The sequence below is a fragment of the Lepisma saccharinum genome, chromosome 16 (genome assembly GCF_977018435.1).
Source record: "Lepisma saccharinum chromosome 16, izLepSacc3.1, whole genome shotgun sequence".
Taxonomy (NCBI): Eukaryota; Metazoa; Arthropoda; class Insecta; order Zygentoma; family Lepismatidae; genus Lepisma; species Lepisma saccharinum.
Window position 1 is genome coordinate 23,289,553 of NC_139244.1, and position 26,153 is coordinate 23,315,705.

The window sequence follows — 26,153 nt, forward strand, 5'->3', positions numbered from 1 at the left end:
GGCGGTGCGTGATCATCAGGATTATGTTAACCTAATGGAAATCTTGGAACAATTACGAGTAAATACAGGCTTGTGTCTCAACCTGAGAAAATCAAAAATACTACCCTTGGGGACAATGGCAAGGAACTGGACAGAATCTGTCCCAATGAACGTGACGGACGTATTGAAAGTACTCGGGATCTATTTCTCGAGAAACCTGGTCGAGACTTCCAACCACACATTTCAAACCATAGTGCCCAAAATACAAGCAGTATTACATTTCAACCGACTCCGCCAACTGTCACTAAGCGCTAGAATCAAATATGTCAACACTTATGCACTCTCGAAACTATGGTATGTGGCGCAAATACTACCCGTGCCTACCCAAACGGCTGCGAGAATCCGGAGAATGATCACACGCTTTCTCTGGCACGGTCACCTGTTCCATGTAGCTCATAACACACTATGCCTACCAACTCGCCTTGGAGGACTAAACCTGCTGAGTATCGACCGACAAGCGCAAGCCTTATTTTTGCACCGCCATATCACCATGATAGTCCAGAATCAAGATAGCATTACGGCTCGTGTGCTACGCTCCATGCTGGATGAAGTGGAACTATGTGCCCCAATTTACCCAGGTGTTATACCCACTAAATTTCTCTATTTACGAACAACCATAGTGGAAATTTGTTACATGTTGATGCCCCTTCCAAGTGTGGATCCTTCTGGTATAACAGTCAAATCTCTATCAAAAATGCTGCAAAACCGGATGGAACATATTCCGCGTATTGTCCCATTATTCCCCAGTGTGCGCTGGAACATCGTGTGGAGAAACATATCGGCGACCCACCTCCCCACTCGAGTGCGCTCAATATGGTACTTAACTGTACACGATGCTATCGTCACTAGAGTACGATTGCAGAGATACCTTATGGCAGACAACTCCCATTGTACCAAATGTGCACAGGACGACACCTTAGTGCATCGACTGACGACATGTGTGACAGTCGTGGAACATTGGAAACACCTTAAGAAGTTACTTGGAATCATATGCCGCCGCTCTCCGAATGACTTCACGGTGAACCATATATTAACTCCAGAGTTTCAGTATTTTCCTCTCACAAGAACACGTGCAGTGCAATTTCTCACAGGACATTATGTCTATTATGTGCTTGGCAACCAACCTCATGTACAAAAACTATCATTCAAATTCTATGCCAGTGAACAATATTATCACAATGATCAGATAACCTGTAAAGCCTTGTATGCAAATTTCCCACATGTGATCCTTTGAAATTGACGTCCAAATGTAAAATCTGTGTAAGAAGTAGCTAATTTCAATAAAGAAAATTAAAAAAAAAAAAAAAATGGATAAGGCGTCAGACTTCGGATCCGAAGATTGCAGATTCGAGTCCTGTCACGGTCGGAGAAAATAAACTCTTACAATAAATACACTTTTAAATTCCTCACAGAACCTGTCACTCGCGAGTCGATAGTTAGCATTATTTTCGTTTGAACAGAAAGTGTCTGTCCTTTTGTAACTACACTTTTCTATCTCAAAGGAAATGAGAAAATCACGAATAAGGTGAAAACAAATCACTGTACTTGAATGACCAGTATAAAAGCTCTTGGTATAATTAAGTCGTTCGTGACCAAACTCTCCAGCCTAATTTTTGCCTATTTTTGTGGGAGCAGGGAGAGGTTTATTATCCAGTCGTTCGTGACCGTGTGGCCTAATGGAAAAGTCATCGGACTTCTGCTTCGAAGATTGCAGGTTCAAGTCCTGTCACTGTCGGAGAAAACGAACTGTTACAATGAATACACTTTTTAAATTCCTCACAGAAACTGTCACTAACGAGTCGATAATTAGCATTATTTTCGTTTGAACAGAAATTTTATTTCCTTTTGTAACTACATTTTTCTATCATTTTTAAGCTGAAAGCAAATCACTGTAATTGAATGACCAGTATAAAACTATTTATATAATGCAGTCGATCGTGACCTTGTGGCCTAATGGATAAGGCATCGGACTTCGGAACCGAAGATTGCATATTCGAGTCCTGTCACGGTCGGAGAAGATAAACTCTTACAATAAATACACTTTTAAATTCCTTACAGAACCTGTCACTCGCGAGTGGATAGTTAGCATTATTTTCGTTCGAACAGAAAGTGTCTGTCCTTTTGTAACTACACTTTTCTATCTCAAAGGAAATGAGAAAATCACGAATAAGGTGAAAACAAATCACTGTACTTGAATGACCAGTATAAAAGCTCTTGGTATAATTAAGTCGTTCGTGACCAAACTCTCCAGCCTAATTTTTGCCCATTTTTGTGGGAGCAGGGAGAGGTTTATTATCCAGTCGTTCGTGACCGTGTGGCCTAATGGAAAAGTCATCGGACTTCTGCTTCGAAGATTGCAGGTTCAAGTCCTGTCACTGTCGGAGAAAACGAACTGTTACAATGTATACACTTTTTAAATTCCTCACAGAAACTGTCACTAACGAGTCGATAATTAGCATTATTTTCGTTTGAACAGAAATTTTATTTCCTTTTGTAATACATTTTTCTATCATTTTTAAGCTGAAAGCAAATCACTGTACTTGAATGACCAGTATAAAAGCTATTGGTATAATGCAGTCGTTCGTGACCGTGAGGCCTAATATATAAGGCGTCGGACTTCGGATCCGAAGATTGCAGGTTCGAATCTGCAATCTTCGGAGAAAACAAACTGTTACAATGAATACACTTTTTAAATTCCTCACAGAAACTGTCACTAACTAGTCGATAATTAGCATTACTTTCGTTTGAACAGAAATTTTATTTCCCTTTGTAACTATATTTTTCTATCTCAACGGGAATGAGAAAATCACAATTAAGCTGAAAGCAAATCACTGTAATTGTATGACCAGTATAAAAGCCATTGGTATAATGCAGTCGTTCGTGACCGTGTGGCCTAATGGATAAGGCGTCGGACTTCGGATCCGAGTATTGCGGGTTCGAGTCCTGTCACGGTCGGAGAAAACAAACTCTTACAATAAATACACTTTTAAATTTCTCACAGAACCTGTCACTAGCGAGTCGATAGTTAGCATTATTTTCGTTTGAACAGAAAGTTTCTGTCCTTTTGTAACTACACTTTTCTATCTCAACGGTAATGAGAAAATCACGATTAAGGTGAAAGCAAATCACTGTACTTGAATGACCGGCATAAAAACCTATTGGTATAATGCAGTCGTTCGTGACCGTGTGGCCTAATGGATAAGGCGTCGGACTTCGGATCCGAAGATTGCAGGTTCGAGTCCTGTCACGGTCGGAGAAAATTAACTCTTACAATAAATACACTTTTAAATTCCTCACAGAACCTGTCACTAGCGAGTCGATAGTTAGCATTTTTTTCGTTTGAACAGAAAGTTTCTGTCCTTTTGTAACTACACTTTTCTATCTCAACGGGAATGAGAAAATCACGATTAAGGTGGAAGCAAATCACTGTACTTGAATGACCAGTATAAAAGCCATTGGTATAATGCAGTTGTTCGTGACCGTGTGGCCTAATGGATAAGGCGTCGGACTTCGGATCCGAAGATTGCAGGTTCGAGTCCTTTCACGGTCGGAGAAAATAAACTCTTACAATAAATACACTTTTAAATTCCTCACAGAACCTGTCACTAGCGAGTCGATAGTTAGCATTATGTTAGTTTGAACAGAAAGTGTCTGTCCTTTTGTAACTACACTTTTCTATCTCAACGGGAATGAGAAAATCACGATTAAGGTGAAAGCAAATCACTGTAGTTGAATGACCGGTATAAAAGCTATTGGTATAATGCAGTCGTTCGTGACCGTGTGGCCTAATGGATAAAGCGTCGGACTTCGGATCCGAAGATTGCAGGTTCGTGTCCTGTCACGGTCGGAGAAAATAAACTCTTACAATAAATACACTTTTAAATATCTCACAGAACCTGTCACTAGCGAGTCGATAGTTAGCATTATTTTCGTTTGAACAGAAAGTTTCTGTCCTTTTGTAACTACACTTTTCTATCTCAACGGGAATGAGAAAATCACGATTAAGGTGAAAGCAAATCACTGTACTTGAATGACCAGTATAAAAGCTATTGGTATAATGCAGTCGTTCGTGACCGTGTGGCCTAATGGATCGTCACGCAAGTACCATGTGGCAACAATTACGAAACATGTTAAGTAGAATATGTCGTACATCAACAGCTAATTATACGTCACAGACTGTAATAATACCAGATTTTAAGTATTATCCTAAGATCAAATAGAATGCAGTACAATGGCTTATTAGCAATTCTATTTACTATACTTTAAACTGCATAAATATTCAGTACGCATGTAATTTTAAAGATTTCTTACAACAGGAATTAATGCAAAACACTATTGTTTATAATAGAAAGAATTATGCAAATTTTCCTAAAGGTTGTATATGAATAAAAAGAAGGTATCTTATTTTTAACCATGTTCATATAAAATGTAATTTGTAATAATAGTAATAAAAAAAATGGATAAGGCGTCGGACTTCGGATCCGAAGATTGCAGGTTCGAGTCCTGTCACGGTCAGAGAAAATTAACTCTTACAATAAATACACTTTTAAATTCCTCACAGAACCTGTCACTAGCGAGTCGATAGTTAGCATTTTTTTCGTTTGAACAGAAAGTTTCTGTCCTTTTGTAACTACACTTTTCTATCTCAACGGGAATGAGAAAATCACGATTAAGGTGGAAGCAAATCACTGTACTTGAATGACCAGTATAAAAGCCATTGGTATAATGCAGTTGTTCGTGACCGTGTGGCCTAATGGATAAGGCGTCGGACTTCGGATCCGAAGATTGCAGGTTCGAGTCCTTTCACGGTCGGAGAAAATAAACTCTTACAATAAATACACTTTTAAATTCCTCACAGAACCTGTCACTAGCGAGTCGATAGTTAGCATTATGTTAGTTTGAACAGAAAGTGTCTGTCCTTTTGTAACTACACTTTTCTATCTCAACGGGAATGAGAAAATCACGATTAAGGTGAAAGCAAATCACTGTAGTTGAATGACCGGTATAAAAGCTATTGGTATAATGCAGTCGTTCGTGACCGTTTGGCCTAATGGATAAGGCGTCGGACTTCGGATCCGAAGATTGCAGGTTCGTGTCCTGTCACGGTCGGAGAAAATAAACTCTTACAATAAATACACTTTTAAATATCTCACAGAACCTGTCACTAGCGAGTCGATAGTTAGCATTATTTTCGTTTGAACAGAAAGTTTCTGTCCTTTTGTAACTACACTTTTCTATCTCAACGGGAATGAGAAAATCACGATTAAGGTGGAAGCAAATCACTGTACTTGAATGACCAGTATAAAAGCTATTGGTATAATGCAGTCGTTCGTGACCGTGTGGCCTAATGGATGTCGACCTCCGTGGCGAAGTGGTTAGCAGAGCGCGCTACAACGCCAGGGGTTCTGGGTTCGAGTCCCGGGTAAGGCATGTGTATTTGTGTTTGTCCTGATGAAAAGAAACTGAGAAACTGTAAGAATTGAAAAGTGAAATAAGTGTGAATGGTGGGGGATACCTCCGTGTCGGGGGTATTTTCTTTAGAAAAAAAGAAAAAAGAAAAAGAAAATGCATAAGGCGTCGGACTTCGGATCCGAAGATTGCAGGTTCGAGTCCTTTCACGGTCGGAGAAAATAAACTCTTACAATAAATACACTTTTAAATTCCTCACAGAACCTGTCACTAGCGAGTCGATAGTTAGCATTATTTTCGTTTGAACAGAAAGTTTCTGTCCTTTTGTAACTACACTTTTCTAATTCAACGGGAATGAGAAAATCACGATTAAGGTGAAAGCAAATCACTGTACTTGAATGACCAGTATAAAAGCTATTGGTATAATGCAGTCGTTCGTGACCGTGTGGCCTAATGGATGTCGACCTCCGTGGCGAAGTGGTTAGCAGAGCGCGCTACAACGCCAGGGGTTCTGGGTTCGAGTCCCGGGTAAGGCATGTGTATTTGTGTTTGTCCTGATGAAAAGAAACTGAGAAACTGTAAGAATTGAAAAGTGAAATAAGTGTGAATGGTGGGGGATACCTCCGTGTCGGGGGTATTTTCTTTAGAAAAAAAGAAAAAAGAAAAAGAAAATGCATAAGGCGTCGGACTTCGGATCCGAAGATTGCAGGTTCGAGTCCTTTCACGGTCGGAGAAAATAAACTCTTACAATAAATACACTTTTAAATTCCTCACAGAACCTGTCACTAGCGAGTCGATAGTTAGCATTATGTTAGTTTGAACAGAAAGTGTCTCTCCTTTTGTAACTACACTTTTCTATCTCAACGGGAATGAGAAAATCACGATTAAGGTGAAAGCAAATCACTGTAGTTGAATGACCGGTATAAAAGCTATTGGTATAATGCAGTCGTTCGTGACCGTGTGGCGTAATGGATAAGGCGTCGGACTTCGGATCCGAAGATTGCAGGTTCGTGTCCTGTCACGGTCGGAGAAAATAAACTCTTACAATAAATACACTTTTAAATATCTCACAGAACCTGTCACTAGCGAGTCGATAGTTAGCATTATTTTCGTTTGAACAGAAAGTTTCTGTCCTTTTGTAACTACACTTTTCTATCTCAACGGGAATGAGAAAATCACGATTAAGGTGAAAGCAAATCACTGTACTTGAATGACCAGTATAAAAGCTATTGGTATAATGCAGTCGTTCGTGACCGTGTGGCCTAATGGATCGTCACGCAAGTACCATGTGGCAACAATTACGAAACATGTTAAGTAGAATATGTCGTACATCAACAGCTAATTATACGTCACAGACTGTAATAATACCAGATTTTAAGTATTATCCTAAGATCAAATAGAATGCAGTACAATGGCTTATTAGCAATTCTATTTACTATACTTTAAACTGCATAAATATTCAGTACGCATGTAATTTTAAAGATTTCTTACAACAGGAATTAATGCAAAACACTATTGTTTATAATAGAAAGAATTATGCAAATTTTCCTAAAGGTTGTATATGAATAAAAAGAAGGTATCTTATTTTTAACCATGTTCATATAAAATGTAATTTGTAATAATAGTAATAAAAAAAATGGATAAGGCGTCGGACTTCGGATACGAAGATTGCAGGTTGAGTCCTGTCACGGTCGGAGAAAATAAACTCTTACAATAAATACACTTTTAAATTTCTCACAGAACCTGTCACTAGCGAGTCGATAGTTAGCATTATTTTCGTTTGAACAGAAAGTTTCTGTCCTTTTGTAACTACACTTTTCTATCTCAACGGGAATGAGAAAATCACGATTAAGGTGAAAGCAAATCACTGTACTTGAATGACCAGTATAAAAGCTATTGGTATAATGCAGTCGTTCGTGACCGTGTGGCCAAATGGATAAGGCGTCGGACTTCGGATCCGAAGATTGCAGATTCGAGTCCTTTCACGGTCGGAGAAAATAAACTCTTACAATAAATACACTTTTAAATTCCTCACGGAACCTGTGACTAGCGAGTCGATAGTTAGCATTATTTTCGTTTGAACAGAAAGTTTCTGTCCTTTTGTAACTACACTTTTCTATCTCAACGGGAATGAGAAAATCACGATTAAGGTGGAAGCAAATCACTGTACTTGAATGACCATTATAAAAGCTATTGCTATAATGCAGTCGTTCGTGACCGTGTGGCCTAATGGATAAGGCGTCGGACTTCGGATCCGAAGATTGCAGGTTCGAGTCCTGTCACGGTCGGAGAAAATAAACTCTTACAATAAATACACTTTTAAATTCCTCACAGAACCTGTCACTAGCGAGTCGATAGTTAGCATTATTTTCGTTTGAACAGAAAGTTTCTGTCCTTTTGTAACTACACTTTTCTAATTCAACGGGAATGAGAAAATCACGATTAAGGTGAAAGCAAATCACTGTACTTGAATGACCAGTATAAAAGCTATTGGTATAATGCAGTCGTTCGTGACCGTGTGGCCTAATGGATGTCGACCTCCGTGGCGAAGTGGTTAGCAGAGCGCGCTACAACGCCAGGGGTTCTGGGTTCGAGTCCCGGGTAAGGCATGGGTATTTGTGTTCGTCCAGTTGATAAGAGACGAAGAAAAATGTAAGAATTGAAAAGTGTAAAAGTGAGAAAAAAGAGTGAATGGTGGGGGATACCTCCGTGTAGGGGGTATTTCCTTTAAAAAAAAAAAAAAAAAAATGGATAAGGCGTCGGACTTCGGATCCGAAGATTGCAGGTTCGAGTCCTGTCACGGTCGGAGAAAATAAATTCTTACATTAAATACACTTTTGGGCGGCCCCTGTGGCGGAGTGGTTAGCACATCGCGCTACGACGCCAGGGGTCCCGGGTTCGATTCCCGGCTCGGCCATGGATGTTTGTGATTGTCTGTCCTGAAAAGTCTTGAAATTGAAATATAAAATGATATGAGTGAATGAAGTGTGATGGGGGAAGCTTCCGCGTAGGGGCTTTCCTTTGTAAAAAAAAAAAAAAAAAAAAAAATGGATAAGGCGTCGGACTTCGGATCCGAAGATTGCAGGTTCGAGTCCTGTCACGGTCGGAGAAAACAAACTCTTACAATAAATACACTTTTTAAATTCCTCACAGAAACTGTCACTAGGGAGACGTTAATTAGCATTATTTTCTTTAAAAGCGAATTGTCTGTCCTTTTGTAACTACACTTTTTTATCTCAACGGGAATGAGAAAATCACAATTATGCCGAAAGCAAATCGCTGTACTTGAATGACCATTATAAAAGCTATTGGTATAATGCAGTCGTTTCGTGACCGTGTGGCCTAATGGATAAGGCGTCGGACTTCGGATCCGAAGATTGCAGGTTCGAGTCCTGTCACGGTCGGAGAAAATAAACTCTTACAATAAATACACTTTTAAATTCCTCACAGAACCTGTCACTAGCGAGTCGATAGTTAGCATTATTTTCGTTTGAACAGAAAGTTTCTGTCCTTTTGTAACTACACTTTTCTATCTCAACGGGAATGAGAAAATCACGATTAAGGTGAAAGCAAATCACTGTATTTGAATGACCAGTATAAAAGCTATTGGTATAATGCAGTCGTTTCGTGACCGTGTGGCCTAATGGATAAGGCGTCGGACTTCGGATCCGAAGATTGCAGGTTCGTGTCCTGTCACGGTCGGAGAAAATAAACTCATACAATAAATACACTTTTAAATATCTCACAGAACCTGTCACTAGCGAGTCGATAGTTAGCATTATTTTCGTTTGAACAGAAAGTTTCTGTCCTTTTGTAACTACACTTTTCTATCTCAAACGGGAATGAGAAAATCACGATTAAGGTGAAAGCAAATCACTGTACTTGAATGACCAGTATAAAAGCTATTGCTATAATGCAGTCGTTCGTGACCGTGTGGCCTAATGGGCGGCCCCTGTGGCGGAGTGGTTAGCACATCGCGCTACGACGCCAGGGGTCCCGGGTTCGATTCCCGGCTCGGCCATGGATGTTTGTGATTGTCTGTCCTGAAAAGTCTTGAAATTGAAATATGAATGAAATGATATGAGTGAATGAAGTGTGATGGGGGAAGCTTCCGCATAGGGGCTTTCCTTTAAAAAAAAAAAAAAAAAAAAAAAAAATGGATAAGGCGTCGGACTTCGGATCCTAAGATTGCAGGTTCGTGTCCTGTCACGGTCGGAGAAAATAAACTCTTACAATAAATACACTTTTAAATATCTCACAGAACCTGTCACTAGCGAGTCGATAGTTAGCATTATTTTCGTTTGAACAGAAAGTTTCTGTCCTTTTGTAACTACACTTTTCTATCTCAACGGGAATGAGAAAATCACGATTAAGGTGAAAGCAAATCACTGTACTTGAATGACCAGTATAAAAGCTATTGGTATAATGCACTAGTTCGTGACCGTGTGGCCTAATGGATAAGGCGTCGGACTTCGGATCCGAAGATTGCAGGTTCGAGTCCTGTCACGGTTGGAGAAAATAAACTCCTACAATAAATAAACTTTTAAATTCCTCACAGAACCTGTCACTAGCGTGTCGATAGTTAGCATTATTTTCGTTTGAACAGAAAGTTTCTGTCCTTTTGTAACTACACTTTTCTATCTCAACGGGAATGAGAAAATCACGATTAAGGTGGAAGCAAATTACTGTACTTGAATGACCAGTATAAAAGCTATTGGTATAATGCAGTCGTTCGTCACCGTGTGGCCTGATGTATAAGGCGTCGGACTTCGGATCCGAATATTGCAGGTTCGAGTCCTGTCACGGTCGGAGAAAATAAACTCTTACAATAAATACACTTTTAAATTCCTCACGGAACCTGTGACTAGCGAGTCGATAGTTAGCATTATTTTCGTTTGAACAGAAAGTTTCTGTCCTTTTGTAACTACACTTTTCTATCTCAACGGGAATGAGAAAATCACGATTAAGGTGAAAGCAAATCACTGTACTTGAATGACCAGTATAAAAGCTATTGGTATAATGCAGTCGTTCGTGACCGTTTGGCCTAATGGATAAGGCGTCGGACTTCGGATCCGAAGATTGCAGGTTCGAGTCCTGTCACGGTCGGAGAAAATAAACTCTTACAATAAATACACTTTTAAATTACTCACAGAACCTGTCACTAGCGAGTCGATAGTTAGCATTATTTTCGTTTGAACAGAAATTGTCTGTCCTTTTTGTAACTACACTTTTCTATCTCAACGGGAATGAGAAAATCACGATTAAGGTGAAAGCAAATCACTTTACTTGAGTGACCATTATAAAAGCTATTGCTATAATGCAGTCTTTCGTGACCGTGTGGCCTAATGGATGTCGACCTTCGTGGCGAAGTGGTTAGCAGAGCGCGCTACAACGCCAGGGGTTCTGGGTTCGAGTCCCGGGTAAGGCATGGGTATTTGTGTTCGTTCAGTTGATAAGAAACAATGAAAATGTAAGAATTGAAAAGTGTAAAAGTGAGACAAAGAGTGAATGGTGGGGGATACCTCCGAGTAGGGGGTATTTCCTTTAAAAAAAAAAAAAAAAAAAAAAAAAAAAAAAAGTGGTTAGCAGAGCGCGCTACAACGCCAGGGGTTCTGGGTTCGAGTCCCGGGTAAGGCATGGGTATTTGTGTTCGTCCAGTTGATAAGAGACGAAGAAAAATGTAAGAATTGAAAAGTGTAAAAGTGAGAAAAAAGAGTGAATGGTGGGGGATACCTCCGTGTAGGGGGTATTTCCTTTAAAAAAAAAAAAAAAAAAAAAATGGATAAGGCGTCGGACTTCGGATCCGAAGATTGCAGGTTCGAGTCCTGTCACGGTCGGAGAAAATAAATTCTTACATTAAATACACTTTTGGGCGGCCCCTGTGGCGGAGTGGTTAGCACATCGCGCTACGACGCCAGGGGTCCCGGGTTCGATTCCCGGCTCGGCCATGGATGTTTGTGATTGTCTGTCCTGAAAAGTCTTGAAATTGAAATATAAAATGATATGAGTGAATGAAGTGTGATGGGGGAAGCTTCCGCGAAGGGCCTTTCCTTTGTAAAAAAAAAAAAAATAAAAAAAAATGGATAAGGCGTCGGACTTCGGATCCGAAGATTGCAGGTTCGAGTCCTGTCACGGTCGGAGAAAACAAACTCTTACAATAAATACACTTTTTAAATTCCTCACAGAAACTGTCACTAGGGAGACGTTAATTAGCATTATTTTCTTTAAAAGCGAATTGTCTGTCCTTTTGTAACTACACTTTTTTATCTCAACGGGAATGAGAAAATCACAATTATGCCGAAAACAAATCGCTGTACTTGAATGACCATTATAAAAGCTATTGGTATAATGCAGTCGTTTCGTGACCGTGTGGCCTAATGGATAAGGCGTCGGACTTCGGATCCGAAGATTGCAGGTTCGAGTCCTGTCACGGTCGGAGAAAATAAACTCTTACAATAAATACACTTTTAAATTCCTCACAGAACCTGTCACTAGCGAGTCGATAGTTAGCATTATTTTCGTTTGAACAGAAAGTTTCTGTCCTTTTGTAACTACACTTTTCTATCTCAACGGGAATGAGAAAATCACGATTAAGGTGAAAGCAAATCACTGTACTTGAATGACCAGTATAAAAGCTATTGGTATAATGCAGTCGTTCGTGACCGTGTGGCCTAATGGATAAGGCGTCGGACTTCGGATCCGAAGATTGCAGGTTCGTGTCCTGTCACGGTCGGAGAAAATAAACTCTTACAATAAATACACTTTTAAATATCTCACAGAACCTGTCACTAGCGAGTCGATAGTTAGCATTATTTTCGTTTGAACAGAAAGTTTCTGTCCTTTTGTAACTACACTTTTCTATCTCAACGGGAATGAGAAAATCACGATTAAGGTGAAAGCAAATCACTGTACTTGAATGACCAGTATAAAAGCTATTGGTATAATGCAGTCGTTCGTGACCGTGTGGCCTAATGGATAAGGCGTCGGACTTCGGATCCGAAGATTGCAGGTTCGAGTCCTGTCACGGTTGGAGAAAATAAACTCCTACAATAAATAAACTTTTAAATTCCTCACAGAACCTGTCACTAGCGAGTCGATAGTTAGCATTATTTTCGTTTGAACAGAAAGTTTCTGTCCTTTTGTAACTACACTTTTCTATCTCAACGGGAATGAGAAAATCACGATTAAGGTGGAAGCAAATTACTGTACTTGAATGACCAGTATAAAAGCTATTGGTATAATGCAGTCGTTCGTCACCGTGTGGCCTGATGTATAAGGCGTCGGACTTCGGATCCGAATATTGCAGGTTCGAGTCCTGTCACGGTCGGAGAAAATAAACTCTTACAATAAATACACTTTTAAATTCCTCACGGAACCTGTGACTAGCGAGTCGATAGTTAGCATTATTTTCGTTTGAACAGAAAGTCTCTGTCCTTTTGTAACTACACTTTTCTATCTCAACGGGAATGAGAAAATCACGATTAAGGTGAAAGCAAATCACTGTACTTGAATGACCAGTATAAAAGCTATTGGTATAATGCAGTCGTTCGTGACCGTTTGGCCTAATGGATGAGGCGTCGGACTTCGGATCCGAAGATTGCAGGTTCGAGTCCTGTCACGGTCGGAGAAAATAAACTCTTACAATAAATACACTTTTAAATTACTCACAGAACCTGTCACTAGCGAGTCGATAGTTAGCATTATTTTCGTTTGAACAGAAATTGTCTGTCCTTTTTGTAACTACACTTTTCTATCTCAACGGGAATGAGAAAATCACGATTAAGGTGAAAGCAAATCACTATACTTGAGTGACCATTATAAAAGCTATTGCTATAATGCAGTCTTTCGTGACCGTGTGGCCTAATGGATGTCGACCTTCGTGGCGAAGTGGTTAGCAGAGCGCGCTACAACGCCAGGGGTTCTGGGTTCGAGTCCCGGGTAAGGCATGGGTATTTGTGTTCGTCCAGTTGATAAGAAACAATGAAAATGTAAGAATTGAAAAGTGTAAAAGTGAGACAAAGAGTGAATGGTGGGGGATACCTCCCAGTAGGGGGTATTTCCTTTTAAAAAAAAAAAAAAAAAAAAAGTGGTTAGCAGAGCGCGCTACAACGCCAGGGGTTCTGGGTTCGAGTCCCGGGTAAGGCATGGGTATTTGTGTTCGTCCAGTTGATAAGAGACGAAGAAAAATGTAAGAATTGAAAAGTGTAAAAGTGAGAAAAAAGAGTGAATGGTGGGGGATACCTCCGTGTAGGGGGTATTTCCTTTAAAAAAAAAAAAAAAAAAAAAAATGGATAAGGCGTCGGACTTCGGATCCGAAGATTGCAGGTTCGAGTCCTGTCACGGTCGGAGAAAATAAATTCTTACATTAAATACACTTTTGGGCGGCCCCTGTGGCGGAGTGGTTAGCACATCGCGCTACGACGCCAGGGGTCCCGGGTTCGATTCCCGGCTCGGCCATGGATGTTTGTGATTGTCTGTCCTGAAAAGTCTTGAAATTGAAATATAAAATGATATGAGTGAATGAAGTGTGATGGGGGAAGCTTCCGCGTAGGGGCTTTCCTTTGTAAAAAAAAAAAAAAAAAAAAAAAAAATGGATAAGGCGTCGGACTTCGGATCCGAAGATTGCAGGTTCGAGTCCTGTCACGGTCGGAGAAAACAAACTCTTACAATAAATACACTTTTTAAATTCCTCACAGAAACTGTCACTAGGGAGACGTTAATTAGCATTATTTTCTTTAAAAGCGAATTGTCTGTCCTTTTGTAACTACACTTTTTTATCTCAACGGGAATGAGAAAATCACAATTATGCCGAAAGCAAATCGCTGTACTTGAATGACCATTATAAAAGCTATTGGTATAATGCAGTCGTTTCGTGACCGTGTGGCCTAATGGATAAGGCGTCGGACTTCGGATCCGAAGATTGCAGGTTCGAGTCCTGTCACGGTTGGAGAAAATAAACTCTTACAATAAATAAACTTTTAAATTCCTCACAGAACCTGTCACTAGCGAGTCGATAGTTAGCATTATTTTCGTTTGAACAGAAAGTTTCTGTCCTTTTGTAACTACACTTTTCTATCTCAACGGGAATGAGAAAATCACGATTAAGGTGGAAGCAAATCACTGTACTTGAATGACCAGTATAAAAGCTATTGGTATAATGCAGTCGTTCGTGACCGTGTGGCCTAATGGATAAGGCGTCGGAATTCGGATCCGCAGATTGCAGGTTCGTGTCCTGTCACGGTCGGAGAAAATAAACTCATACAATAAATACACTTTTAAATATCTCACAGAACCTGTCACTAGCGAGTCGATAGTTAGCATTATTTTCGTTTGAACAGAAAGTTTCTGTCCTTTTGTAACTACACTTTTCTATCTCAACGGGAATGAGAAAATCACGATTAAGGTGAAAGCAAATCACTATACTTGAATGACCAGTATAAAAGCTATTGGTATAATGCAGTCGTTCGTGACCGTGTGGCCTAATGGATAAGGCGTCGGACTTCGGATCCTAAGATTGCAGGTTCGAGTCCTGTCACGGTTGGAGAAAATAAACTCTTACAATAAATAAACTTTTAAATTCCTCACAGAACCTGTCACTAGCGAGTCGATAGTTAGCATTATTTTCGTTTGAACAGAAAGTTTCTGTCCTTTTGTAACTACACTTTTCTATCTCAACGGGAATGAGAAAATCACGATTAAGGTGAAAGCAAATCACTGTACTTGAATGACCAGTATAAAAGCTATTGGTATAATGCAGTCGTTCGTGACCGTGTGGCCTAATGGATAAGGCGTCGGACTTCGGATCCGAAGATTGCAGGTTCGTGTCCTGTCACGGTCGGAGAAAATAAACTCTTACAATAAATACACTTTTAAATATCTCACAGAACATGTCACTAGCGAGTCGATAGTTAGCATTATTTTCGTTTGAACAGAAAGTTTCTGTCCTTTTGTAACTACACTTTTCTATCTCAACGGGAATGAGAAAATCACGATTAAGGTGGAAGCAAATTACTGTACTTGAATGACCAGTATAAAAGCTATTGGTATAATGCAGTCGTTCGTCACCGTGTGGCCTGATGTATAAGGCGTCGGACTTCGGATCCGAATATTGCAGGTTCGAGTCCTGTCACGGTCGGAGAAAATAAACTCTTACAATAAATACACTTTTAAATTCCTCACGGAACCTGTGACTAGCGAGTCGATAGTTAGCATTATTTTCGTTTGAACAGAAAGTTTCTGTCCTTTTGTAACTACACTTTTCTATCTCAACGGGAATGAGAAAATCACGATTAAGGTGAAAGCAAATCACTGTACTTGAATGACCAGTATAAAAGCTATTGGTATAATGCAGTCGTTCGTGACCGTTTGGCCTAATGGATAAGGCGTCGGACTTCGGATCCGAAGATTGCAGGTTCGAGTCCTGTCACGGTCGGAGAAAATAAACTCTTACAATAAATACACTTTTAAATTACTCACAGAACCTGTCACTAGCGAGTCGATAGTTAGCATTATTTTCGTTTGAACAGAAATTGTCTGTCCTTTTTGTAACTACACTTTTCTATCTCAACGGGAATGAGAAAATCACGATTAAGGTGAAAGCAAATCACTTTACTTGAGTGACCATTATAAAAGCTATTGCTATAATGCAGTCTTTCGTGACCGTGTGGCCTAATGGATGTCGACCTTCGTGGCGAAGTGGTTAGCAGAGCGCGCTACAACGCCAGGGGTTCTGGGTTCGAGTCCCGGGTAAGGCATGGGTATTTGTGTTCGTCCAGTTGATAAGAAACAATGAAAATGTAAGAATTGAAAAGTGTAAAAGTGAGACAAAGAGTGAATGGTGGGGGATACCTCCGAGTAGGGGGTATTTCCTTTAAAAAAAAAAAAAAAAAAAAAAAAAAAAAAAAAAAAAAGTGGTTAGCAGAGCGCGCTACAACGCCAGGGGTTCTGGGTTCGAGTCCCGGGTAAGGCATGGGTATTTGTGTTCGTCCAGTTGATAAGAGACGAAGAAAAATGTAAGAATTGAAAAGTGTAAAAGTGAGAAAAAAGAGTGAATGGTGGGGGATACCTCCGTGTAGGGGGTATTTCCTTTAAAAAAAAAAAAAAAAAAAAAATGGATAAGGCGTCGGACTTCGGATCCGAAGATTGCAGGTTCGAGTCCTGTCACGGTCGGAGAAAATAAATTCTTACATTAAATACACTTTTGGGCGGCCCCTGTGGCGGAGTGGTTAGCACATCGCGCTACGACGCCAGGGGTCCCGGGTTCGATTCCCGGCTCGGCCATGGATGTTTGTGATTGTCTGTCCTGAAAAGTCTTGAAATTGAAATATAAAATGATATGAGTGAATGAAGTGTGATGGGGGAAGCTTCCGCGAAGGGCCTTTCCTTTGTAAAAAAAAAAAAAATAAAAAAAAATGGATAAGGCGTCGGACTTCGGATCCGAAGATTGCAGGTTCGAGTCCTGTCACGGTCGGAGAAAACAAACTCTTACAATAAATACACTTTTTAAATTCCTCACAGAAACTGTCACTAGGGAGACGTTAATTAGCATTATTTTCTTTAAAAGCGAATTGTCTGTCCTTTTGTAACTACACTTTTTTATCTCAACGGGAATGAGAAAATCACAATTATGCCGAAAACAAATCGCTGTACTTGAATGACCATTATAAAAGCTATTGGTATAATGCAGTCGTTTCGTGACCGTGTGGCCTAATGGATAAGGCGTCGGACTTCGGATCCGAAGATTGCAGGTTCGAGTCCTGTCACGGTTGGAGAAAATAAACTCTTACAATAAATAAACTTTTAAATTCCTCACAGAACCTGTCACTAGCGAGTCGATAGTTAGCATTATTTTCGTTTGAACAGAAAGTTTCTGTCCTTTTGTAACTACACTTTTCTATCTCAACGGGAATGAGAAAATCACGATTAAGGTGAAAGCAAATCACTGTACTTGAATGACCAGTATAAAAGCTATTGGTATAATGCAGTCGTTCGTGACCGTGTGGCCTAATGGATAAGGCGTCGGACTTCGGATCCGAAGATTGCAGGTTCGTGTCCTGTCACGGTCGGAGAAAATAAACTCTTACAATAAATACACTTTTAAATATCTCACAGAACCTGTCACTAGCGAGTCGATAGTTAGCATTATTTTCGTTTGAACAGAAAGTTTCTGTCCTTTTGTAACTACACTTTTCTATCTCAACGGGAATGAGAAAATCACGATTAAGGTGAAAGCAAATCACTGTACTTGAATGACCAGTATAAAAGCTATTGGTATAATGCAGTCGTTCGTGACCGTGTGGCCTAATGGATAAGGCGTCGGACTTCGGATCCGAAGATTGCAGGTTCGAGTCCTGTCACGGTTGGAGAAAATAAACTCCTACAATAAATAAACTTTTAAATTCCTCACAGAACCTGTCACTAGCGAGTCGATAGTTAGCATTATTTTCGTTTGAACAGAAAGTTTCTGTCCTTTTGTAACTACACTTTTCTATCTCAACGGGAATGAGAAAATCACGATTAAGGTGGAAGCAAATTACTGTACTTGAATGACCAGTATAAAAGCTATTGGTATAATGCAGTCGTTCGTCACCGTGTGGCCTGATGTATAAGGCGTCGGACTTCGGATCCGAATATTGCAGGTTCGAGTCCTGTCACGGTCGGAGAAAATAAACTCTTACAATAAATACACTTTTAAATTCCTCACGGAACCTGTGACTAGCGAGTCGATAGTTAGCATTATTTTCGTTTGAACAGAAAGTCTCTGTCCTTTTGTAACTACACTTTTCTATCTCAACGGGAATGAGAAAATCACGATTAAGGTGAAAGCAAATCACTGTACTTGAATGACCAGTATAAAAGCTATTGGTATAATGCAGTCGTTCGTGACCGTTTGGCCTAATGGATGAGGCGTCGGACTTCGGATCCGAAGATTGCAGGTTCGAGTCCTGTCACGGTCGGAGAAAATAAACTCTTACAATAAATACACTTTTAAATTACTCACAGAACCTGTCACTAGCGAGTCGATAGTTAGCATTATTTTCGTTTGAACAGAAATTGTCTGTCCTTTTTGTAACTACACTTTTCTATCTCAACGGGAATGAGAAAATCACGATTAAGGTGAAAGCAAATCACTATACTTGAGTGACCATTATAAAAGCTATTGCTATAATGCAGTCTTTCGTGACCGTGTGGCCTAATGGATGTCGACCTTCGTGGCGAAGTGGTTAGCAGAGCGCGCTACAACGCCAGGGGTTCTGGGTTCGAGTCCCGGGTAAGGCATGGGTATTTGTGTTCGTCCAGTTGATAAGAAACAATGAAAATGTAAGAATTGAAAAGTGTAAAAGTGAGACAAAGAGTGAATGGTGGGGGATACCTCCCAGTAGGGGGTATTTCCTTTTAAAAAAAAAAAAAAGTGGTTAGCAGAGCGCGCTACAACGCCAGGGGTTCTGGGTTCGAGTCCCGGGTAAGGCATGGGTATTTGTGTTCGTCCAGTTGATAAGAGACGAAGAAAAATGTAAGAATTGAAAAGTGTAAAAGTGAGAAAAAAGAGTGAATGGTGGGGGATACCTCCGTGTAGGGGGTATTTCCTTTAAAAAAAAAAAAAAAAAAATGGATAAGGCGTCGGACTTCGGATCCGAAGATTGCAGGTTCGAGTCCTGTCACGGTCGGAGAAAATAAATTCTTACATTAAATACACTTTTGGGCGGCCCCTGTGGCGGAGTGGTTAGCACATCGCGCTACGACGCCAGGGGTCCCGGGTTCGATTCCCGGCTCGGCCATGGATGTTTGTGATTGTCTGTCCTGAAAAGTCTTGAAATTGAAATATAAAATGATATGAGTGAATGAAGTGTGATGGGGGAAGCTTCCGCGTAGGGGCTTTCCTTTGTAAAAAAAAAAAAAAAAAAAAAAAAAATGGATAAGGCGTCGGACTTCGGATCCGAAGATTGCAGGTTCGAGTCCTGTCACGGTCGGAGAAAACAAACTCTTACAATAAATACACTTTTTAAATTCCTCACAGAAACTGTCACTAGGGAGACGTTAATTAGCATTATTTTCTTTAAAAGCGAATTGTCTGTCCTTTTGTAACTACACTTTTTTATCTCAACGGGAATGAGAAAATCACAATTATGCCGAAAGCAAATCGCTGTACTTGAATGACCATTATAAAAGCTATTGGTATAATGCAGTCGTTTCGTGACCGTGTGGCCTAATGGATAAGGCGTCGGACTTCGGATCCGAAGATTGCAGGTTCGAGTCCTGTCACGGTTGGAGAAAATAAACTCTTACAATAAATAAACTTTTAAATTCCTCACAGAACCTGTCACTAGCGAGTCGATAGTTAGCATTATTTTCGTTTGAACAGAAAGTTTCTGTCCTTTTGTAACTACACTTTTCTATCTCAACGGGAATGAGAAAATCACGATTAAGGTGGAAGCAAATCACTGTACTTGAATGACCAGTATAAAAGCTATTGGTATAATGCAGTCGTTCGTGACCGTGTGGCCTAATGGATAAGGCGTCGGAATTCGGATCCGCAGATTGCAGGTTCGTGTCCTGTCACGGTCGGAGAAAATAAACTCATACAATAAATACACTTTTAAATATCTCACAGAACCTGTCACTAGCGAGTCGATAGTTAGCATTATTTTCGTTTGAACAGAAAGTTTCTGTCCTTTTGTAACTACACTTTTCTATCTCAACGGGAATGAGAAAATCACGATTAAGGTGAAAGCAAATCACTATACTTGAATGACCAGTATAAAAGCTATTGGTATAATGCAGTCGTTCGTGACCGTGTGGCCTAATGGATAAGGCGTCGGACTTCGGATCCTAAGATTGCAGGTTCGAGTCCTGTCACGGTTGGAGAAAATAAACTCTTACAATAAATAAACTTTTAAATTCCTCACAGAACCTGTCACTAGCGAGTCGATAGTTAGCATTATTTTCGTTTGAACAGAAAGTTTCTGTCCTTTTGTAACTACACTTTTCTATCTCAACGGGAATGAGAAAATCACGATTAAGGTGAAAGCAAATCACTGTACTTGAATGACCAGTATAAAAGCTATTGGTATAATGCAGTCGTTCGTGACCGTGTGGCCTAATGGATAAGGCGTCGGACTTCGGATCCGAAGATTGCAGGTTCGTGTCCTGTCACGGTCGGAGAAAATAAACTCTTACAATAAATACACTTTTAAATATCTCACAGAACATGTCACTAGCGAGTCGATAGTTAGCATTATTTTCGTTTGAACAGAAAGTTTCTGTCCTTTTGTAACTACACTTTTCTATCTCAACGGGAATGAGAAAATCACGATTAAGGTGAAAGCAAATCACTGTACTTGAATGACCAGTATAAAAGCTATTGGTATAATGCACTAGTTCGTGACCGTGTGGCCTAATGGATAAGGCGTCGGACTTCGGATCCGAAGATTGCAGGTTCGAGTCCTGTCACGGTTGGAGAAAATAAACTCCTACAATAAATAAACTTTTAAATTCCTCACAGAACCTGTCACTAGCGAGTCGATAGTTAGCATTATTTTCATTTGAACAGAAAGTTTCTGTCCTTTTGTAACTACACTTTTCTATCTCAACGGGAATGAGAAAATCACGATTAAGGTGGAAGCAAATTACTGTACTTGAATGACCAGTATAAAAGCTATTGGTATAATGCAGTCGTTCGTCACCGTGTGGCCTGATGTATAAGGCGTCGGATTTCGGATCCGAATATTGCAGGTTCGAGTCCTGTCACGGTCGGAGAAAATAAACTCTTACAATAAATACACTTTTAAATTCCTCACGGAACCTGCGACTAGCGAGTCGATAGTTAGCATTATTTTCGTTTGAACAGAAAGTCTCTGTCCTTTTGTAACTACACTTTTCTATCTCAACGGGAATGAGAAAATCACGATTAAGGTGAAAGCAAATCACTGTACTTGAATGACCAGTATAAAAGCTATTGGTATAATGCAGTCGTTCGTGAACGTTTGGCCTAATGGATGAGGCGTCGGACTTCGGATCCGAAGATTGCAGGTTCGAGTCCTGTCACGGTCGGAGAAAATAAACTCTTACAATAAATACACTTTTAAATTCCTCACAGAACCTGTCACTAGCGAGTCGATAGTTAGCATTATTTTCGTTTGAACAGAAAGTTTCTGTCCTTTTGTAACTACACTTTTCTATCTCAACGGGAATGAGAAAATCACGATTAAGGTGGAAGCAAATCACTGTACTTGAATGACCAGTATAAAAGCCATTGGTATAATGCAGTTGTTCGTGACCGTGTGGCCTAATGGATAAGGCGTCGGACTTCGGATCCGAAGATTGCAGGTTCGAGTCCTGTCACGGTCGGAGAAAATAAACTCTTACAATAAATACACTTTTAAATTCCTCACAGAACCTGTCACTAGCGAGTCGATAGTTAGCATTATTTTCGTTTGAACAGAAAGTTTCTGTCCTTTTGTAACTACACTTTTCTATCTCAACGGGAATGAGAAAATCACGATTAAGGTGGAAGCAAATCACTATACTTGAATGACCAGTATAAAAGCCATTGGTATAATGCAGTTGTTCGTGACCGTGTGGCCTAATGGATAAGGCGTCGGACTTCGGATGCGAAGATTGCAGGTTCGAGTCCTGTCACGGTCGGAGAAAACAAACTCTTACAATAAATACACTTTTTAAATTCCTCACAGAAACTGTCACTAGGGAGACGTTAATTAGCATTATTTTCTTTAAAAGCGAATTGTCTGTCCTTTTGTAACTACACTTTTTTATCTCAACGGGAATGAGAAAATCACAATTATGCCGAAAGCAAATCGCTGTACTTGAATGACCATTATAAAAGCTATTGGTATAATGCAGTCGTTTCGTGACCGTGTGGCCTAATGGATAAGGCGTCGGAGTTCGGATCCCAAGATAGGAGGTTCAAGTCCTGTCACTGTCGGAGAAAGCAAAGTCTTACAATAAATACACTTTTCAATTCCTCACAGAACCTGTCACTAGCTAGACGATAATTAGCATTATTTTCGTTTGAACAGAAATTGTCTGTCCTTTTTGTAACTACACTTTTCTATCTCAACGGGAATGAGAAAATCACGATTAAGGTGAAAGCAAATCACTGTACTTGAATGACCGGCATAAAAACCTATTGGTATAATGCAGTCGTTCGTGACCATGTGGCCTAATGGATAAGGCGTCGGACTTCGGATCCGAAGATTGCAGGTTCGAGTCCTGTCACGGTCGGATAAAATAAACTCTTACAATAAATACACTTTTAAATTCCTCACAGAACCTGTCACTAGCGAGTCGATAGTTAGCATTATTTTCGTTTGAACAGAAAGTTTCTGTCCTTTTGTAACTACACTTTTCTATCTCAACGGGAATGAGAAAATCACGATTAAGGTGGAAGCAAATCACTGTACTTGAATGACCAGTATAAAAGCCATTGGTATAATGCAGTTGTTCGTGACCGTGTGGCCTAATGGATAAGGCGTCGGACTTCGGATCCGAAGATTGCAGGTTCGAGTCCTGTCACGGTCGGAGAAAATAAACTCTTACAATAAATACACTTTTAAATTCCTCACAGAACCTGTCACTAGCGAGTCGATAGTTAGCATTATTTTCGTTTGAACAGAAAGTTTCTGTCCTTTTGTAACTACACTTTTCTATCTCAACGGGAATGAGAAAATCACGATTAAGGTGGAAGCAAATCACTGTACTTGAATGACCAGTATAAAAGCCATTGGTATAATGCAGTTGTTCGTGACCGTGTGGCCTAATGGATAAGGCGTCGGACTTCGGATGCGAAGATTGCAGGTTCGAGTCCTGTCACGGTCGGAGAAAATAAACTCTTACAATAAATACACTTTTAAATTCCTCACAGAACCTGTCACTAGCGAGTCGATAGTTAGCATTATTTTCGTTTGAACAGAAAGTTTCTGTCCTTTTGTAACTACACTTTTCTATCTCAACGGGAATGAGAAAATCACGATTAAGGTGAAAGCAAATCACTGTACTTGAATGACCAGTATAAAAGCTATTGGTATAATGCAGTCGTTCGTGACCGTGTGGCCTAATGGATAAGGCGTCGGACTTCGGATCCGAAGATTGCAGGTTCGAGTCCTGTCACGGTTGGAGAAAATAAACTCCTACAATAAATAAACTTTTAAATTCCTCACAGAACCTGTCACTAGCGAGTCGATAGTTAGCATTATTTTCGTTTGAACAGAAAGTTTCTGTCCTTTTGTAACTACACTTTTCTATCTCAACGGGAATGAGAAAATCACGATTAAGGTGGAAGCAAATTACTGTACTTGAATGACCAGTATAAAAGCTATTGGTATAATGCAGTCGTTCGTCACCGTGTGGCCTGATGTATAAGGCGTCGGACTTCGGATCCGAATATTGCAGGTTCGAGTCCTGTCACGGTCGGAGAAAATAAACTCTTACAATAAATACACTTTTAAATTCCTCACGGAACCTGTGACTAGCGAGTCGATAGTTAGCATTATTTTCGTTTGAACAGAAAGTCTCTGTCCTTTTGTAACTACACTTTTCTATCTCAACGGGAATGAGAAAATCACGATTAAGGTGAAAGCAAATCACTGTACTTGAATGACCAGTATAAAAGCTATTGGTATAATGCAGTCGTTCGTGACCGTTTGGCCTAATGGATGAGGCGTCGGACTTCGGATCCGAAGATTGCAGGTTCGAGTCCTGTCACGGTCGGAGAAAATAAACTCTTACAATAAATACACTTTTAAATTACTCACAGAACCTGTCACTAGCGAGTCGATAGTTAGCATTATTTTCGTTTGAACAGAAATTGTCTGTCCTTTTTGTAACTACACTTTTCTATCTCAACGGGAATGAGAAAATCACGATTAAGGTGAAAGCAAATCACTATACTTGAGTGACCATTATAAAAGCTATTGCTATAATGCAGTCTTTCGTGACCGTGTGGCCTAATGGATGTCGACCTTCGTGGCGAAGTGGTTAGCAGAGCGCGCTACAACGCCAGGGGTTCTGGGTTCGAGTCCCGGGTAAGGCATGGGTATTTGTGTTCGTCCAGTTGATAAGAAACAATGAAAATGTAAGAATTGAAAAGTGTAAAAGTGAGACAAAGAGTGAATGGTGGGGGATACCTCCCAGTAGGGGGTATTTCCTTTTAAAAAAAAAAAAAAAAAAAAAGTGGTTAGCAGAGCGCGCTACAACGCCAGGGGTTCTGGGTTCGAGTCCCGGGTAAGGCATGGGTATTTGTGTTCGTCCAGTTGATAAGAGACGAAGAAAAATGTAAGAATTGAAAAGTGTAAAAGTGAGAAAAAAGAGTGAATGGTGGGGGATACCTCCGTGTAGGGGGTATTTCCTTTAAAAAAAAAAAAAAAAAAAAAAATGGATAAGGCGTCGGACTTCGGATCCGAAGATTGCAGGTTCGAGTCCTGTCACGGTCGGAGAAAATAAATTCTTACATTAAATACACTTTTGGGCGGCCCCTGTGGCGGAGTGGTTAGCACATCGCGCTACGACGCCAGGGGTCCCGGGTTCGATTCCCGGCTCGGCCATGGATGTTTGTGATTGTCTGTCCTGAAAAGTCTTGAAATTGAAATATAAAATGATATGAGTGAATGAAGTGTGATGGGGGAAGCTTCCGCGTAGGGGCTTTCCTTTGTAAAAAAAAAAAAAAAAAAAAAAAAAATGGATAAGGCGTCGGACTTCGGATCCGAAGATTGCAGGTTCGAGTCCTGTCACGGTCGGAGAAAACAAACTCTTACAATAAATACACTTTTTAAATTCCTCACAGAAACTGTCACTAGGGAGACGTTAATTAGCATTATTTTCTTTAAAAGCGAATTGTCTGTCCTTTTGTAACTACACTTTTTTATCTCAACGGGAATGAGAAAATCACAATTATGCCGAAAGCAAATCGCTGTACTTGAATGACCATTATAAAAGCTATTGGTATAATGCAGTCGTTTCGTGACCGTGTGGCCTAATGGATAAGGCGTCGGACTTCGGATCCGAAGATTGCAGGTTCGAGTCCTGTCACGGTTGGAGAAAATAAACTCTTACAATAAATAAACTTTTAAATTCCTCACAGAACCTGTCACTAGCGAGTCGATAGTTAGCATTATTTTCGTTTGAACAGAAAGTTTCTGTCCTTTTGTAACTACACTTTTCTATCTCAACGGGAATGAGAAAATCACGATTAAGGTGGAAGCAAATCACTGTACTTGAATGACCAGTATAAAAGCTATTGGTATAATGCAGTCGTTCGTGACCGTGTGGCCTAATGGATAAGGCGTCGGAATTCGGATCCGCAGATTGCAGGTTCGTGTCCTGTCACGGTCGGAGAAAATAAACTCATACAATAAATACACTTTTAAATATCTCACAGAACCTGTCACTAGCGAGTCGATAGTTAGCATTATTTTCGTTTGAACAGAAAGTTTCTGTCCTTTTGTAACTACACTTTTCTATCTCAACGGGAATGAGAAAATCACGATTAAGGTGAAAGCAAATCACTATACTTGAATGACCAGTATAAAAGCTATTGGTATAATGCAGTCGTTCGTGACCGTGTGGCCTAATGGATAAGGCGTCGGACTTCGGATCCTAAGATTGCAGGTTCGAGTCCTGTCACGGTTGGAGAAAATAAACTCTTACAATAAATAAACTTTTAAATTCCTCACAGAACCTGTCACTAGCGA

The 26,153-nt window shown here is 40.1% G+C and overlaps 1 protein-coding gene and 32 non-coding genes across 33 annotated transcripts in view; all 33 read left to right on the top strand.

The window, feature by feature from the left end:
- LOC146000527 (uncharacterized) overlaps positions 1–26,153 on the top strand; it is a 120,681-nt gene that overhangs the window by 64,853 nt on the left and 29,675 nt on the right. The window lies entirely within an intron of this gene.
- On the top strand, positions 2,922–2,994 carry TRNAR-UCG (transfer RNA arginine (anticodon UCG)). The gene has a single exon. It is a non-coding gene; the product is annotated as a tRNA-Arg (tRNA).
- TRNAR-UCG (transfer RNA arginine (anticodon UCG)) lies at positions 3,220–3,292 on the top strand. The gene has a single exon. It is a non-coding gene; the product is annotated as a tRNA-Arg (tRNA).
- On the top strand, positions 3,517–3,589 carry TRNAR-UCG (transfer RNA arginine (anticodon UCG)). The gene has a single exon. It is a non-coding gene; the product is annotated as a tRNA-Arg (tRNA).
- Positions 3,814–3,886, top strand: TRNAR-UCG (transfer RNA arginine (anticodon UCG)). Its single transcript has one exon. It is a non-coding gene; the product is annotated as a tRNA-Arg (tRNA).
- TRNAR-UCG (transfer RNA arginine (anticodon UCG)) lies at positions 4,779–4,851 on the top strand. Its single transcript has one exon. It is a non-coding gene; the product is annotated as a tRNA-Arg (tRNA).
- TRNAR-UCG (transfer RNA arginine (anticodon UCG)) lies at positions 7,664–7,736 on the top strand. Its single transcript has one exon. It is a non-coding gene; the product is annotated as a tRNA-Arg (tRNA).
- TRNAR-UCG (transfer RNA arginine (anticodon UCG)) lies at positions 8,780–8,852 on the top strand. The gene has a single exon. It is a non-coding gene; the product is annotated as a tRNA-Arg (tRNA).
- TRNAR-UCG (transfer RNA arginine (anticodon UCG)) lies at positions 9,078–9,150 on the top strand. Its single transcript has one exon. It is a non-coding gene; the product is annotated as a tRNA-Arg (tRNA).
- Positions 9,888–9,960, top strand: TRNAR-UCG (transfer RNA arginine (anticodon UCG)). Its single transcript has one exon. It is a non-coding gene; the product is annotated as a tRNA-Arg (tRNA).
- Positions 10,482–10,554, top strand: TRNAR-UCG (transfer RNA arginine (anticodon UCG)). Its single transcript has one exon. It is a non-coding gene; the product is annotated as a tRNA-Arg (tRNA).
- Positions 11,812–11,884, top strand: TRNAR-UCG (transfer RNA arginine (anticodon UCG)). Its single transcript has one exon. It is a non-coding gene; the product is annotated as a tRNA-Arg (tRNA).
- TRNAR-UCG (transfer RNA arginine (anticodon UCG)) lies at positions 12,109–12,181 on the top strand. The gene has a single exon. It is a non-coding gene; the product is annotated as a tRNA-Arg (tRNA).
- Positions 12,406–12,478, top strand: TRNAR-UCG (transfer RNA arginine (anticodon UCG)). Its single transcript has one exon. It is a non-coding gene; the product is annotated as a tRNA-Arg (tRNA).
- TRNAR-UCG (transfer RNA arginine (anticodon UCG)) lies at positions 14,323–14,395 on the top strand. Its single transcript has one exon. It is a non-coding gene; the product is annotated as a tRNA-Arg (tRNA).
- Positions 14,917–14,989, top strand: TRNAR-UCG (transfer RNA arginine (anticodon UCG)). Its single transcript has one exon. It is a non-coding gene; the product is annotated as a tRNA-Arg (tRNA).
- On the top strand, positions 15,214–15,286 carry TRNAR-UCG (transfer RNA arginine (anticodon UCG)). Its single transcript has one exon. It is a non-coding gene; the product is annotated as a tRNA-Arg (tRNA).
- On the top strand, positions 15,808–15,880 carry TRNAR-UCG (transfer RNA arginine (anticodon UCG)). Its single transcript has one exon. It is a non-coding gene; the product is annotated as a tRNA-Arg (tRNA).
- On the top strand, positions 17,144–17,216 carry TRNAR-UCG (transfer RNA arginine (anticodon UCG)). The gene has a single exon. It is a non-coding gene; the product is annotated as a tRNA-Arg (tRNA).
- On the top strand, positions 17,441–17,513 carry TRNAR-UCG (transfer RNA arginine (anticodon UCG)). The gene has a single exon. It is a non-coding gene; the product is annotated as a tRNA-Arg (tRNA).
- Positions 17,738–17,810, top strand: TRNAR-UCG (transfer RNA arginine (anticodon UCG)). The gene has a single exon. It is a non-coding gene; the product is annotated as a tRNA-Arg (tRNA).
- On the top strand, positions 19,644–19,716 carry TRNAR-UCG (transfer RNA arginine (anticodon UCG)). Its single transcript has one exon. It is a non-coding gene; the product is annotated as a tRNA-Arg (tRNA).
- TRNAR-UCG (transfer RNA arginine (anticodon UCG)) lies at positions 20,238–20,310 on the top strand. The gene has a single exon. It is a non-coding gene; the product is annotated as a tRNA-Arg (tRNA).
- TRNAR-UCG (transfer RNA arginine (anticodon UCG)) lies at positions 20,535–20,607 on the top strand. Its single transcript has one exon. It is a non-coding gene; the product is annotated as a tRNA-Arg (tRNA).
- Positions 20,832–20,904, top strand: TRNAR-UCG (transfer RNA arginine (anticodon UCG)). The gene has a single exon. It is a non-coding gene; the product is annotated as a tRNA-Arg (tRNA).
- Positions 21,723–21,795, top strand: TRNAR-UCG (transfer RNA arginine (anticodon UCG)). The gene has a single exon. It is a non-coding gene; the product is annotated as a tRNA-Arg (tRNA).
- On the top strand, positions 22,020–22,092 carry TRNAR-UCG (transfer RNA arginine (anticodon UCG)). Its single transcript has one exon. It is a non-coding gene; the product is annotated as a tRNA-Arg (tRNA).
- TRNAR-UCG (transfer RNA arginine (anticodon UCG)) lies at positions 22,617–22,689 on the top strand. Its single transcript has one exon. It is a non-coding gene; the product is annotated as a tRNA-Arg (tRNA).
- Positions 22,914–22,986, top strand: TRNAR-UCG (transfer RNA arginine (anticodon UCG)). The gene has a single exon. It is a non-coding gene; the product is annotated as a tRNA-Arg (tRNA).
- TRNAR-UCG (transfer RNA arginine (anticodon UCG)) lies at positions 23,211–23,283 on the top strand. Its single transcript has one exon. It is a non-coding gene; the product is annotated as a tRNA-Arg (tRNA).
- Positions 23,508–23,580, top strand: TRNAR-UCG (transfer RNA arginine (anticodon UCG)). The gene has a single exon. It is a non-coding gene; the product is annotated as a tRNA-Arg (tRNA).
- On the top strand, positions 25,425–25,497 carry TRNAR-UCG (transfer RNA arginine (anticodon UCG)). The gene has a single exon. It is a non-coding gene; the product is annotated as a tRNA-Arg (tRNA).
- On the top strand, positions 26,019–26,091 carry TRNAR-UCG (transfer RNA arginine (anticodon UCG)). Its single transcript has one exon. It is a non-coding gene; the product is annotated as a tRNA-Arg (tRNA).